This window comes from Hemicordylus capensis, chromosome 5 (genome assembly GCF_027244095.1).
Source record: "Hemicordylus capensis ecotype Gifberg chromosome 5, rHemCap1.1.pri, whole genome shotgun sequence".
In the NCBI taxonomy this organism is placed as follows: Eukaryota; Metazoa; Chordata; class Lepidosauria; order Squamata; family Cordylidae; genus Hemicordylus; species Hemicordylus capensis.
Genome location: NC_069661.1, coordinates 202634708 through 202649237, shown reverse-complemented (window position 1 = coordinate 202649237; position 14530 = coordinate 202634708).

The window sequence follows — 14530 nt, the reverse complement described above, 5'->3', positions numbered from 1 at the left end:
AGCAGTAAATGAATAAAGTCCCCTGAACTAAACTAGGTACCTCCCTCTACAATAACTGAGTAATAACTGAAAAGAAAACAACAGAGCAAGGAATGAATAGAACAAGGGACAACAGAGCAAGGAGTTAATGGAACAAGGGACAACAGAGCAGGAAAGAACAGAACAAGGGCAAACTGGAACTCGAAAGTTTGAGGAATTCTAAGTAGGAACACGGTCTATGGTAAGCGGAAGTTGCTGACAGCAATCTGTGCAACTAACCGACTGCTTAATATAGGGCTCAAGATAACCGGCAGCCAATCAGGCTTTCCTGAGTCAGCACTTCTACTTCCTCTCCTGTGATATCTTGCGCCTGCGTGTCTCCCACTGGGCCTTCCTCTTGAGATGTCTTCTCAAGATAGGCAAAATCTCCGCCTCCTCCTGATCAGCCTCCTCAACCCTCATGTCTGGCAGCTGTTCCGATTCCTCAGCTCCAGAGTCTGTTCTCCCTGCCATATCCTGTTGCTGTGCCTCTGAGCCTGCACTCCCAACTGAGTCCTCCCGTCCCTCCTCTGACTCTTCTGAGTCAGAGGTCTGAGCCATGACATGATGTCATCCACCCCAGTTCAAGATGGTGGATGTATGAACGTTTGAGGCACAAGTGGGCTAACTTGTGAACTGCCTAACCAATCTGGACCAAATTTAGTCCATTTGTAGGGATAGTGAAATAAAATTAGGCAGATTAGTTCTTACTAGAACTTGTTGAGGTGAGTCTCATGATCAGTGAGACCCACTAGAGGGGGCTCTGAGGGGAGAGCAATGAATTCCCACAGATAATCACTACTGAACCCCTGGGCAGCCGGATTGGCCACCCACACAACTGCCGGCTCCGTCACAGAGCTGGCAGGGGCTGCAAGGATCAGGGGCCACACGGCCCCCAGAAGTTCCAGGATGAATTTTTTGAGAGACCCCCACTGGAAAGACCGCCAAGCCCAGAGGCTGGAGAGACCCCCAGGCTCCAGAGACCCCCAGCCAAGTTCCAGGATGAACTTGTTGAGAGACCCCTGCTGGAGAGACCCCCGAGCCCAGAGGCTGTTTGCAGCCTCCCAGCCGGGGGTCTCCTCATGTGTTGCCGCACTGTGGCAATGCACAGTCGGGAAGCCCAGGTTAGCAGAGAACTTGCTCTGCTAACCCAGGCTAAGGGGAGGGCTGCTTTGGCGAGTAAGCCACCAGGGAACCACCGGGCTCACCTGCAAGCCCACTGGTTCTCACAATGACTGGAAAGCAGGCTAAGCTCCCTTAGCCTGCTTTCCAGTGATCGTGAGAATACCCTCATTATATATTTAAAACAATCTATCTTCTCTTACACTCCAAGTAGCTCAAAACAACTGGGCTCAAAACCAGCCCAATCTCATGACTGTGCAAATGAGGAGGTTTGCTTTACAAGGCTCCAAGGTAGTATGATTCATGGGTAAAGGGTTTTCTTATTGGGAATAGAGCCATAGCTGAGTGGTACAGCATGTGCTTTATGAAGATATGAAAATATCTGCTATTTATTAAGATCTTTTGGATGGAGACAAATTTGGTGACTGACAATTTGAAGCTTCTTTTACTATCTTCACACATAAGGGTGAAGTGCTGGACTGCTTATTATGTGTATTCCTATACAATTCCATGAGTGAATTGCCAGACTGTTTATTTGCCAGTTGTTTGGGAAATTGTTTTATAAACATATTATGGATGTTAACTGTGTTTAAATATATTTAGTAGGGCTGTGCAATCATTTTGGTCTGATGGTGCTCATATCGGTCTGATATTCCTATCAGGCATTCATGGATGGAGAGCAGGGGTCTTGTGTTGTTATACTGTCAATTTTAGACACTTGTTTTCTTTTTATAACTCCCATTTTAAGGAAACTCCCAGGCAAGTCAGATAAATTGTATAACTCTCTTCTTTCAGATTCCAGCACAGATATTACTTTCAATGTTGCAAAATTTTGTTCCAGGTCCTGCTCCATTAGGAGTCAGATGATCAAATTTGTAATTTGATCCCCTGGGAAAGTATTGGTTTTTGAGAACTGATTTAGGGTATCCGTAATCTCATAAATGGATCTAGCATAACTTGTAAACTGTATTGGTTTTTCTGTAATTTTGTATTTATTCCTTGTTTCTGCTTCTGTGTGTTTTTTGTTCTTGGACTGTAATAAACCTAATCTGAATCTTCCACCACTGTAAAATCTCTTGAATTTACAGGCAATCAGTGAATTTCAGGTGACAAGAGAGAAAAAGAACCCGATTTATCTCTAATCTCTATGTGGGAAATGTATGGGAAGTGTCATTCTTCCCGATAGGGAATACTTGGGCTCTTTAGGATGTTATAAGGTCAGAACTAGCACTTTGAATTGAGCCTGGTGTCCTCTTTCAGAACAGCTTGAATGGTCTTGAATGAATGAATGAATGAATGAATGAATGAATAGGAAGAGACTGACCTGTTGCACAAACCCAGCAGCATGTATCCAGGTTCCTGGAGGCTAAGGTTGATCAGGTACATCAGGCAGGGCAGAGCCCAGGACATCTCTACTGCAACCTCCTAGGAGCAAAGGAAATGGCTTCAGCAAGGTGCAGAGCCCAACCGAGCCCTTAGATAGTGCTTTGACTTGGAGTCTAGCACTCTGACACTGAGTGGTCTCCAGTGGTACCACCTTCTCTGCCAGGAGGTTATAGGATAGTGAGGGACCTTGGGTGACTGAACGTGCTGGAGCTATGGGTTCTGTTTCCTTGTTTGAGGAGTCTAAGCCCCGAACCTCAGAAGAACAATCTAGGGTCAAACTTCTCCAGTGGCCTCAGGTCAAATGGGGATCTTTGGGATCTGTGAGGAAGAGTGCCTCTAACCCTTGTCTGCTTCAGAATCACAGTCCAAGACATCTGGAACATGACACCCAGAAACAAACAAGTAATCAATATAGGTCCCTAGAGCATATATAAGAGCATATATAGATCCCTATAAATTATAGCTAGGTGTGATGGGAGTTATAGTTCAACAACAGTTGGAGGGCCAAGCTTGCCCACCTCTGCTCTGGGACTAGTTCTATATGGTCTTTGTGACCAGTGATAATTGAAGTTCTAGCTGCTGCATTTTGGACCAGTTGAGTTGTCCAAACTCTTATCATTGGCAACATCATATTGCAATAGTCTGGTTATGTATGTACTTGCCTTTCAGGACCAAGCCCTCAGAAAGCAGCTAACAAATACAGAATCAACAAAATATGGACAATCATAATAAGATAAAACCAAAAAACCCTCAGCAGCTGTTGGATCAGCTTTACAATTAAAAGCAGTAACTTAAATGCCTTGCCAAACTGGAACATCTTTACAATGCATCTGAAAGCATAGAAGGGAGAGACTTTGTGGATTTCCCCAGGGAGCGAATTCTCACACTGTGGCACCAGCACCAAAACAGACCTGCCCCTGGTACCTGCCAATCATATCTGCATTAAAGGCAGGGCAGAAAGCAGGCCTTGTGAGGCCAATCATAGGGCCCAAGTAGGCTCATATGGGTAAAGGTGGTCCTTAATTTAGAGGTTACCTACACATGGATTATGGGGGTAAGTTCCAAAGAATGAAGGCGATGATACAGCTAGCATGCCAAGATTGGGGGGGGGGGTGTCTTGCAGTAGTGAGCATGAATTGTCACCTTTGCTAAGCAGGGTCTGCCCTGGTTTGCATTTGGAGGGGTGACCACATGTTACAGCTGTCTGTTGTAAGCAGCAGTGGCCAGGGGAGGGGGGCTGCAAGAGGCACCTCTAAGCATAAATTAGTAGCTTGCCTGTGCTACTGCCACACATGAAAGCTCCTTTGCTTCACATGTGTGGAGGTCATTTGCTGGCCATGCAAATGGCCTCTGTCAGGTGAATGGAAGAGCCAATCCCCACCGCAGAAGGTGCTAGGTGGTGTGTCACTGATCAGAGCAAGCTTCAGGTGCAGCTGTAGTGGAGGTAGGCACCTACTAATTTACACCTAAAGGTGCCTCAACCACCCCCACCCGCACCGGCCGCTATTGTTGTAAGATATTCCCTTAGGACATGAGGCTATAGCTCCATAGTTAAGTTCAAGGTTTTCCTGATTCTTGTGTAGCTTACAAAAGCATTCTACCTTTTGGAAACCTGTATTTCCTCAAAACATCTTGTAGAAAGATCATATGAAAGCAGAAAATTCTGCTCACATTTCTTCCTACTTTAACCTCATTCCTTCCGACTTTAAGCTACTCTATATAATAAATCAAGAAAGTTGGGTTTGTGTTGTTGATGTTTGAGTCAAGAAAGAGTGAGCAATTCAGTCAAGTGCTAATGAAAACACAAAATAATTTGGATGACAGGGCAAAGCAACTGACCTTTAAAAGCAGAGTTCCAATTAAATTGAGATATTCACTGAAATCTTTAACATAATGTACCAAAGGAGACCTTATTAAGAAAATGTACCATATGTATTTGTTGCTGTCAGAACAGAAGGAAATGCTGGGGTGAGATATGGAGCCCTTCTTTGTACTATAATAGAAAAAAGGGGAGGGGGTTATTTCATGAAACCCTTTTTAGTGCATTAGAATTCAGTTATTGTTGGCTGCTTTTATATTTTGTTTCCCTTCAATCGTTTTTAGACATAAAGGTAAAGTGTGTCATTAAGTCGGTTTCGACTACTGGTGCCCACAGAGCACTGTGGTTTTATTTGGTAGAATACAGGAGAGATTTACCATTGCCTTCTCCCATGCAGTATGAGATGATGCCTTTCAGCATCTTCCTATATCGCTGCTGCCTGATATAGTATCAGCGGGGATTTGAACCAGCAACCTTCTGCTTGTTAGTCAAGCATTTCCCCGCTGTGCCACTTAAGGTGATGTATAATACCTTATTTGTACTTATTCCTCCATTCACATACCTGTGTCACAAACCTCACTCATATGTGTGCATGTGCACACACAGTGGCCAGCATCCTGACTAATCAAGCACTGGTGTAATAGGAGAAGCAATAGTGTAGCACCAGTGCTTCTGAAGAGTTCCAATCTAATGCTGTGCCGGTGTTAGTGTATTGGGAGGGAGGGAGGGATTCCGACAACTTCCCCTTTCCCCAGAAGCCTCGGTGTCACCCAAAGTATGTCCCTAAGGGCTGTGTGACCTTCAGGGACATATTTTTGGCTGGCACAGAGGCTTCCTGAGAAGGGGAAGTGATTGAAATTTGTTCACAGTGCTGAGCCAGCAGTGGAACTAAATTAGCTGAACTTTTCAGAAGCACTGGTGCTTCATTAGGATGTCAGCCACTGAACTTATAGAACCACGTTTATACACACAACTAACCCTTCATTAACGCAAGACATACACAATCGCCACAATAGGTAATTGCCGTTCCAACAGTGCCACCTCCTCAGTTCTCTGTATTTGTCTTAGCAAAATCACAGAGTTCCTTCTTTAGGCTCTTTTTGCTACTAATTTTACTACATAGCAATAAGTTCAAGAATACCCAATTTCGCAACAGTTCAGCTATAGGCTAGGGGTCAAATTACATATTACAGAACTTGGCTCCTAACAGTTTTGTTTTTACTTATTTTATTATTATTATTTATTTACACAGTCAGACAGGTGTTACTGACTGGTTTGTTTTATCCAGACATCGAGTCCTTCCCAAGGACCTGGGATGGCTGAATTTTATTGTCAATGTTGTTGCTGTTGTTATAGATATCGTCGCAGAATAGAGGCTGTTCCCAGTAAAGTTGCTTTTTTTAATTGGCTGGTGGTGATTTCTGTGGCCCCTATGGTGTTGAGGTGCTCTTCAAGGTCTTTTGGAACTGCACCCATGGCGCCAATTACCACTGGGATTATTTTGGTCTTTTTCTGCCACAGCCTTTCAATTTCAATTTGTAGATCTTTGTATTTGGTGATTTTTTTCTATTGCTTTTTCTTCTATTCTGCTGTCCCCTGGTATTGCTATGTCGATTATATTGACTTGTTTTTCTTTCTTCTCGACTACAGTGATGTCTGGTGTATTGTGTGGCAGATGTTTGTCTGTTTGTAGTCGGAAGTCCCATAATATTTTTGCATCTTCATTTTCTACAACTTTTTCGATTTTATGGTCCCACCAATTTTTGGCTACAGGTAGCTTGTATTATTTGCAGGTGTTCCAGTGTATCATCCCTGCTACCTTGTCATGCCTTTGTTTGTAGTCAGTCTGTGAAAACTTTTTATAACAGCTGATGAGGTTGTCCATGGTTTCATCTGCTTCTTTACAAAGGTGGCACTTGTTGTTGTTGTTGTTGTTGTTATTTAACATATTTCTATACCACCTAAAACTAACATCAACTTGGGAAAAGCTGGGGAGATGCACACAGGTAAATCGGCCTTTTTTTATGACTGTCACTATCATAGTTATAGGATTAACTATGATCATCAAGCAGGGCACATAACTTGAGCCAGGCACACTCCCACAGAGCGTGGTGTGAAAATCTATGCATTATTGGCAATCATAGTCCTACCGCTGCAGTTAACTAGTATCCAACTATGATGGGGAACTATTATCAGATTGTAGTTGCTGTTTGAAGTTTAATGCTAGTTAACCACAGCAGCAAGACTACAGTTGCCACTGTAACACACAGGTTTTTACATTGTGCTCTACAAGAGCGTCCTCAGCTCAGTGATTGCAGTTAACTCTTTAAGATGTGCATAACTGTGAGTACATACTGCTCTGAACATGTGTACCCTGTTCACAGATTGTATGTTCATTGAACATAATGGGGCTGGGTTGTAGAGAGGAAGCCCAGCTTTTCAAGGTTGTCTGGGCCCACGTGACTCCCTCACACCCACCCTGAGTCCTGGGACTTTGGTCTGAACCAATGTAGGAAGAAAACGGCTCCTCTCCTACCTTGGCATTTGCTTGTCTGCGTGTGCAGTTGGTTTAAGAAGCAGCTCTGGCTGCCAGTGGCCATCAGGACCATTGAGTCCTGTGTAAAGCAGAACAGAGCTGCTGCAGTACTGAGGACTGCCTCTCCCCTGCTTCCGCAATGCATTCTGGGATGCTGGAGGACCCACATTGTTTTCCCCTCTCTCCCAGAGCATGCAGCAGCCTGATTGTGTGGTGGATGGGTAAGTAGTTCCCCCTGCTAACTTGGCAAAGAGGCACCTTTTAATGTGGTGATTCTCTTTACTTAGCAGGGGGAGAGTAACTGGCCCTATCCACCCCCAGTACAGTACTTCCAGTGACTGTTGCTGGAGTCTATCTAATGTTTCTTTGTAGATTGTGAGCCCTTTGGGGACAGGGATCCATCTTATTTATCTTATTTATTTGTTATTTCTCTGTGTAAACCACCCTGAGCCATTTTTGTAAGGGTGGTATAGAAATCAAATTAATAATAATAATAATAATAATAATAATAATAATAAGTAAATCCATCCGGGCTTGGGTTGTCGTAGAGGCATGGGGCTGGAGCATGCCTCCCCGCCAGCACACTCCCATATGATTGGGTGAAAGAGCTTAATAGGCTAATTTGAATAGGGCTAGTGTCAAACTTTATTTCAAATGGTCAGTTTTCTTTTTGATTACAAGATATGGGATACCCAAAGCTGCCTTTTGGTTGTTTACCCAAACAAGGCCAAATAATTTGAAGAGATTTCTACTATAGCACCTTGTTAGCAGATCTGCATGTTATCTTCCTCCCCCCAACCCCCCCAACCCCCCCCCCCCAAAAAAACCCTACTAAATGAAAACAATACACAGTGCAAACAAAACAGCAGGGATATTTTGGGACTGGAGTCAGGAAGAAATAATCACCAACAAAGACTAGTAATTTTCCATGAATTGCTGTTTTGTGTGGCAGAACACCTGGTCTCCTGACTAACCTGAAGGCATATATTACAGCATTGAAATGATAATCAAGCCATTGTCTTCTGATCTGAAGACGTTGTAGATTATTGTTATTACATTTACTGACAATGCAAATATGGGTTGGTTTGCTTCATGCTGTTGCTTTCTAGGTAATACTGGAAAATGGAATTAAGTGGTGGGTAAAAAGCAGCAGAACTATAATAAACCAAAACTCCCACTTACCTCATATTCTGAAGTGAAGCTCCATACAAGCTACTGCAGAAGATAATAAGGAAGTATTTCAGTTCATGACTGTATCATCTGTTAATGAAACTGCTCTGGGATGATGGGTGAACAACCCAAAATCTACCTTTTGGGCACATGTAGGAAAATTAGCTCAGAAAGGTACAGTTTCATGTTAGATTTAAATTTGCACAAAGTCTGGACTCAGGAAATGAGTGACTGGACTGAGACGAGATTTACGTTTTTAAAAAGAAGATGATGTTTATTGGAGGGAAGGGTACAGAGGGGAGAAATGTGTGGTTAAAGCAATTTTTTTGATTGTTTGATGAAGTGCTGTCAAGTCGGTGTCGACTCCTAGCAACCACATAGATAGATTCTCTCCAGGATGATCTGTCTTCAACTTGGCCTTTAAGGTCTCTTAGTAGTGCATTCATTGCTGTCGTAATCGAGTCCTTCCACCTTGCTGCTGGTCGTCCTCTTCTTCTCTTGCAGTATATCAAAAATATGTTTAACTGCAATGAGGCATTTTAGCTTAGAGTCCTAATTGTGTAAGTTCCCAGGTGGGCAAGAGAAAGAGGCTTTTAGGGAAGGAGGGGGTTGGATTTAAGAAAGGAGAACAGAGATACATTTTGGGCCCAGGGAAGGGCGAAGGCTCGTATCACCTGGTCTGGATGAGGGAATCCGGGGACCACCAATGCACTTCATTCCTCAGGAACAGGTTGGGCCAAGGCAGGTGCAAGAAGGGTGAAGGGATTAGTCATTAGAGGTGATTCCAGGAGGGTGCTTGCTCCTTGGACCCAGCTTCCCATGTTAGCAAGGGAGACTGGGCAGATCAAGCTGAGCAAGAAAGCCGATCTGGAGAGTGGCACGGAGTACTGAACACCACCTGCATGGTGGCCGGTGGACAATAAATCACCCAAAAAAGCTGATGGTAACTCCAAGGTAGCTAGTGCATAGAGAGCACTCAGATCACAAGGAGCATGTGATAAAGTCCCAAGTGAAGCGTACAAGAGAGCATGAAAATCCCAGGGAGCCCACTGGATCATGTAATTTGGGGTTCTTAGACCCAAATACATATCCTGGGGGCAAATTCCAATTGACCGCTGCTGACTGATAGGTGTTTTGGGAGGGACTGGCAGGAATCCCATTGTTGCTGATCTTTCTTCCTGAGTGTAAAATGTGGGAATTGTTGAGGTATGCCAAGACCTTTGTCATGAAAACAGAGTGCATAGACATGAGAAGGGGAATCTGCATAGATGGAAATGTCCAGTAATCTAATCAGTATTTTTAATGGGTGCCTCTCTTAGATTCCTATTGCTTGTTCAACCTCTTCTGTGAGAGGGTTTAGATTTACCTCCACAAGCCTTATCTGTGTTCTTTCCTGTGAAACTAATTGGCAAATTAGCTGGCTATCCTTTTTGCAAAGGGAGGGAATACAAGGCAGTTCACCCCTTGACAAGGGCAGAATGGCCTTGGCAGAGAGTTAACTTGCTTATAGTTATCTTCTGGGGTCTAATCAGATTGAGGTTGGCCATATATCTGCTCCCCTTTCCAATTTGCTTCTTAGGAGCCAAATCTAGGGGAGACTGGCCCACTGTCACTAAGTGACCTGTCCCCATGTGCTATAAATGGAGAGCTCATAAGAACAGAAGAACAGTCCTGCTGGATCAGGCCCAAGGCCCATCTAGTCCAGCATCCTGTTTCACGCAGTGGCCCACCAGATGCCTCTGGAAGCTTACAGGCAGGAGTTGAGGGCATGCCCTCTCTCCTGCTGTTACTCCCCTGCAACTGGTACTCAGAGGCATCCTGCCTTTGAGGCTGGAGGTGTCCTATAGCCTAGTAGCCATAGACTAGTAGCCATTGATAGACCTCTCCTCCATGAAGTTATCCAAACCCCTCTTACAACCTTCCAGCTTGTTGGCTGTCACCACATCTTGTGGCAGAGAATTCCACAAGTTAATCATGCGTTGTGTGAAAAAATATTTCCATTTGTTGGTCCTAGATTTCCTGGCAATCAATTTCATGGGATGACCCCTGGTTCTAGTGTTATGTGAGAGGAAGAAGAATTTCTCTCTCCTTCAGGGATGTAGCAGAGGCATGTCATTCCAGGGCTGATAGTTCCTCTGCTGTCAGGGAGAATGAAGGTCTCGGGGAAAGAGGACATCGGTCTGAAGGAGAGGGATATGCTGCTTTAGATGGGACCCCTTCCATGGATGATGACCCCATATCCTCTTGCACAGGGGATATTCCTCCGGTGGGTGGGGGCCTCCTTGTAGTGGCCAATTCAATCATTAGCGGTATAGAGAGATGGGTTTGTGACCTGCGTGTTGACCACACGGTGACTTGCCTGCCTGATTCAAAGGTTGCTGACATCACGCAGCATCTAGATAGGCTCTTAGGCAATGCTGGGGAGGAGACAGCTCTCATGGTGCATGTTGGCACCAATGATGTGGGGAAATGTAGTTGGGAGGTCCTGGAAGCCAAATTTAGGCTGATAGGTAGCATATTGAAGTCCAGGACCCCCAAGGTAGCATTCTCAGAAATGGTACCTGTTCCATGTGCAGGTACAGTGAGACAGGCAGAGCTGAGGGGTTTCAATGCATGGATGAGACATTGGTGCCGGGAGGAGGGGTTTAGATTTGTTAGGTACTGGGATACATTTGGGGGAAAGCAAGACCTGTACAAAAGGGATGGGCTGCACTTGAACCAAGATGCTGCTTAAAATCAAAAAGGTTGCAGAGCAGCTTTTAAAATGATGCCTGGGGAATAGCTGACAGGAACTGGGCAGTATCCGGTTCACCAAATGCCATCCCTCAAAGTGTAAGGGTTTAAAGGATTCAGATAAAAAATAAGGGGACTGAGCAGAACCACATAAAGAGCAGACAGAAGGCTGTGCCAGCTGGTCAAAGAGTCCAAAGAAAGATAGAATACTCCAGATAAGAGATTCAGTGTATAGGTGATTATATGCCAATGCCAGAAGCCTCCGAGCCAAGATGGGTGAGCTGGAGCGCTTGGTTGCTAACACAGAAATAGATATCGTGGGCATAACAGAAACATAGTGGAACAGTGAGAACCAGTGGGACACTGTTATCCCTGGATATAAACTTTATAGAAAGGACAGGGAGGGGTGCCATGGAGGTGGAGAAGCACTGAATGTTAAAGAAGTGATAGAATCTAACAAGCTAGAAAACCTAGGTGGTCCGGAGTCCTCCACAGAAACCCTGTGGGTGACAATACAAGGCCTGAAAGGAAATGTGCTACTGGGGATGTGCTATCACCCTGTGGATAAAAACGCTGACAGTTATTGGGAGTTGCAGCAGGAAATCAGGGAGGCATCAAGGAGAGGCAGAGCAGTAATAATGGGTGACTTCAATTCACACAGACTGGGTAAATTCACAGTCAGGTAATGACAAAGAGGTCAAATTTCTAAATACGCTGATTGACTGTGCCCTAGACAGTTGGTCTTGGAACCAACCAGAGAGAAGGGGGCCTTGGACTTAATCCTGAGTGGCACCCAGGACCTGGTGCATGATGTCAGTGTCATGGACCCTTTAGGGAACAGTGACCATTATGCAATCAAATTCAGCATACATATGGGGAGAGAATCACCAAAGAAGTCTAACACAGACACTTTGAATTTCAGAAGAGGAAACTTCTCCAAAATGAGGAGTCTGGCGAAAAGAAAGCTGAGAGGGAAAATTGGGAGAGTCACTTCGCTTCAGAATGCATGGAGTTTACTCAAAACCACAATACTAGAAGCCCAGTTAGATTGTATACCCAAAAGGAGGAAAGGTACCACTAAGTCCAGGAGGATGCCAGCATGGCTAACAGGTAATGTCAAGGAAGCCATAAATGGGAAGAAGACTTGCCTGCCCAAATGAGAAAAACAGAAAGGAACACAATCTCTGGCAAAAGAAATGCAAGGTGACCATAAGGGAGGCAAAAAGAGAGTTTGAGGAGCATTTAGCTAATAGCATCAAGGGGAATAACAAAAACTTCTTTAAATACATCAGATGCAGGAATCCTGTCAGGGTTAGATAATGGACTGTTAGATAATGAGGGAGTGAAAGGGATTATTAAGGAGGATATGGAGGTTGCAGAGAAGCTCAATGAGTTCTTTCTGTCTGTCTTCACGGCAGAGTATACTGAGCATATACTGTTCCTGAAACAGGCTTTTCGGATAAAGAACTGAGTCAGACTGAAGTGACAAGAGATGATGTTCTAAACCAAGGGTGGGGAACCTTGGCCCCCCAGCTGTTGTTGAACTACAACTCCCATCATCCCCAGCCACAGAGTTGTAGTTCAAAAACAGCTGGAGGGCCAAGGTTCCCCACCCCTGTTCTAAACTGTCTGGAAAAACGGAAAACTAGCAAATTGCCAGGGTTGGATGGCATCCATCCAAGAGTCCTCAAAGAACTCAAATGTGTAATGGCCGACCTCCTTGCTAAAACATATAACTTATCCCTGCAATAGGGCTCTATACCAGAGGACTGGAAAGTAGCAAATGTAACACCAATTTTCAAAAAGGGATTCAGGGGCAATCCGGGAAATTACAGGCTGGTTGAATGAATGATGAATGCTGGAATTTATTCTTTGTGTTGTTGTTTTGTTTCGGCCATTGGCCATAAATAAAGTATCTATCTACAGGCTGGTTAGCTTAATGTCCATTCCAGGCAAATTGATGGAAAGCATCCTCAAGAATAAAATTATAAAGCACATAGGACAACAGGCCCTGCTGGGAAAGAACCAGCATGCCTTCTGCAAAGGTAAATCTTGCCTCACCAACCTTTTGGAGTTCTTTGAGAGTGTCAACAAGTATGTGGATCAAGGTGATCCAGTTGACATAGTATACCTGGACTTCCAAGAAGCTTTCAATAAAGTTCCTCATCAAAGACTCCTGAGGAAATTTAGCAGTCATGGGATAAGGGGACGGTGCATGTGTGGATTGCTAACTGGTTGAAGAACAGGAAACAGAGGGTAGGTATGAATGAAGAGTTTTTGAAATGAAGGGAAGTAAGAAGTGGGGTCCCGCAAGGATCTGCACTGGGACCGGTGCTTTTAAATTTATTCATAAATGATCTAGAAGCAGGGGTTAGCAGCAAGGTGGCCAAATTTGCAGATGATACCCAAGTGATTTGCAGATTTCACTTTCAGGTAGTAAAATCCAAAATGGATTGTGAGGAGCTCCAAAAGGATCTCTCCAAACTAGGGGAGTGGGCAACAAAATGGCAAAAGCGCTCAACGTTAGGTAAGTGTAATGTGATGCACATTGGGACGAAAACCCCCAACTTCAAGTATATGTTGATGGGATCTGAGCTGTCAGTGACTGACCAGGAGAGGGATCTTGGGGTTGTGGTGGACAGCTCGTTGAAAGTGTCAGCTCAATGTGCGGCAGCTGTGAAAAAGGCCAATTCCATGCTAGGGATCATTAGGAGGGGGGTTGAAAATAAAACTAATATTATAATGCCCTTATACAAAACTATGGTGCGGCCACACCTGGAGTACTGTGTACAATTCTTGTCACCACATCTGGAAAAGGTGCAGAAGAGGGCAATCAGGGGCCTAGAGCACCTTTCTTATGAGGCAAGGCTACAACACCTGGGGCTATTTAGTTTAGAAAAAAAGTGACTGTGGGGAGACATGATAGAGGTCTGTAAAATCATGTGTGGTGTGGAGAATGTGGATAGAGAGAAATTCTTCAGGGATGCTGTGAGGCTCCTGAGCATATACAGAGTTAGATCTCCAAGCCTGGACACACAAATACAAATGAGGGGGCTCTAGGGAGCCGGCGGAAAAGCTTTGTTGACAACACAGCATTAATGAGATGCTGTGTGCTGCAGTGGTTAAGCAACTGGGTACAAAATCTGCAGCTCACTGGATGATCAGTCACCATCTCTCAGACTAATCTACACCACAGGGTAGAATGGAGTATGCCTTCCTGAAGGACAGCATACAAATAACAATTTATATAGCACATATTTTTAATTTAAGTCATTTTATGCTTTAAAAATACTTGTGTGTTAAGCTCCTTTTGGGGGACTGGCCAGAAAAAATTAAATTGGAATGCAAATTTGAACAAATGTTAGTTTATGCTTCATTCATTCCTATGCATTCTCTTTGAGGTATGTGACTTCACCCATTTTATGGATGAGCATACTTAAGCTGAAAGATGGTGATTTGCCCAAAGCCACTCAATGGCCTGGTTCACACAGTTGTTAGAATCAATGTTTAATATGGATTTCTGACATTAGTGTGATTGTGTGAATCCATACCAAGGTGGGGATCTCAGATTAATCTCAGGCCATAAATCACCTTGGCATAGGTTCACATAATCACTATAATGTCAGCAACCCGCATTAAACCTAGATTTGAACCGTCATGGAATCAGGCCAGTATGTCCAAAACTAATGGGGTACTTATGCATATTCTCTCATTCCCAAGCCTAATACTTGATCCTATATACCAGC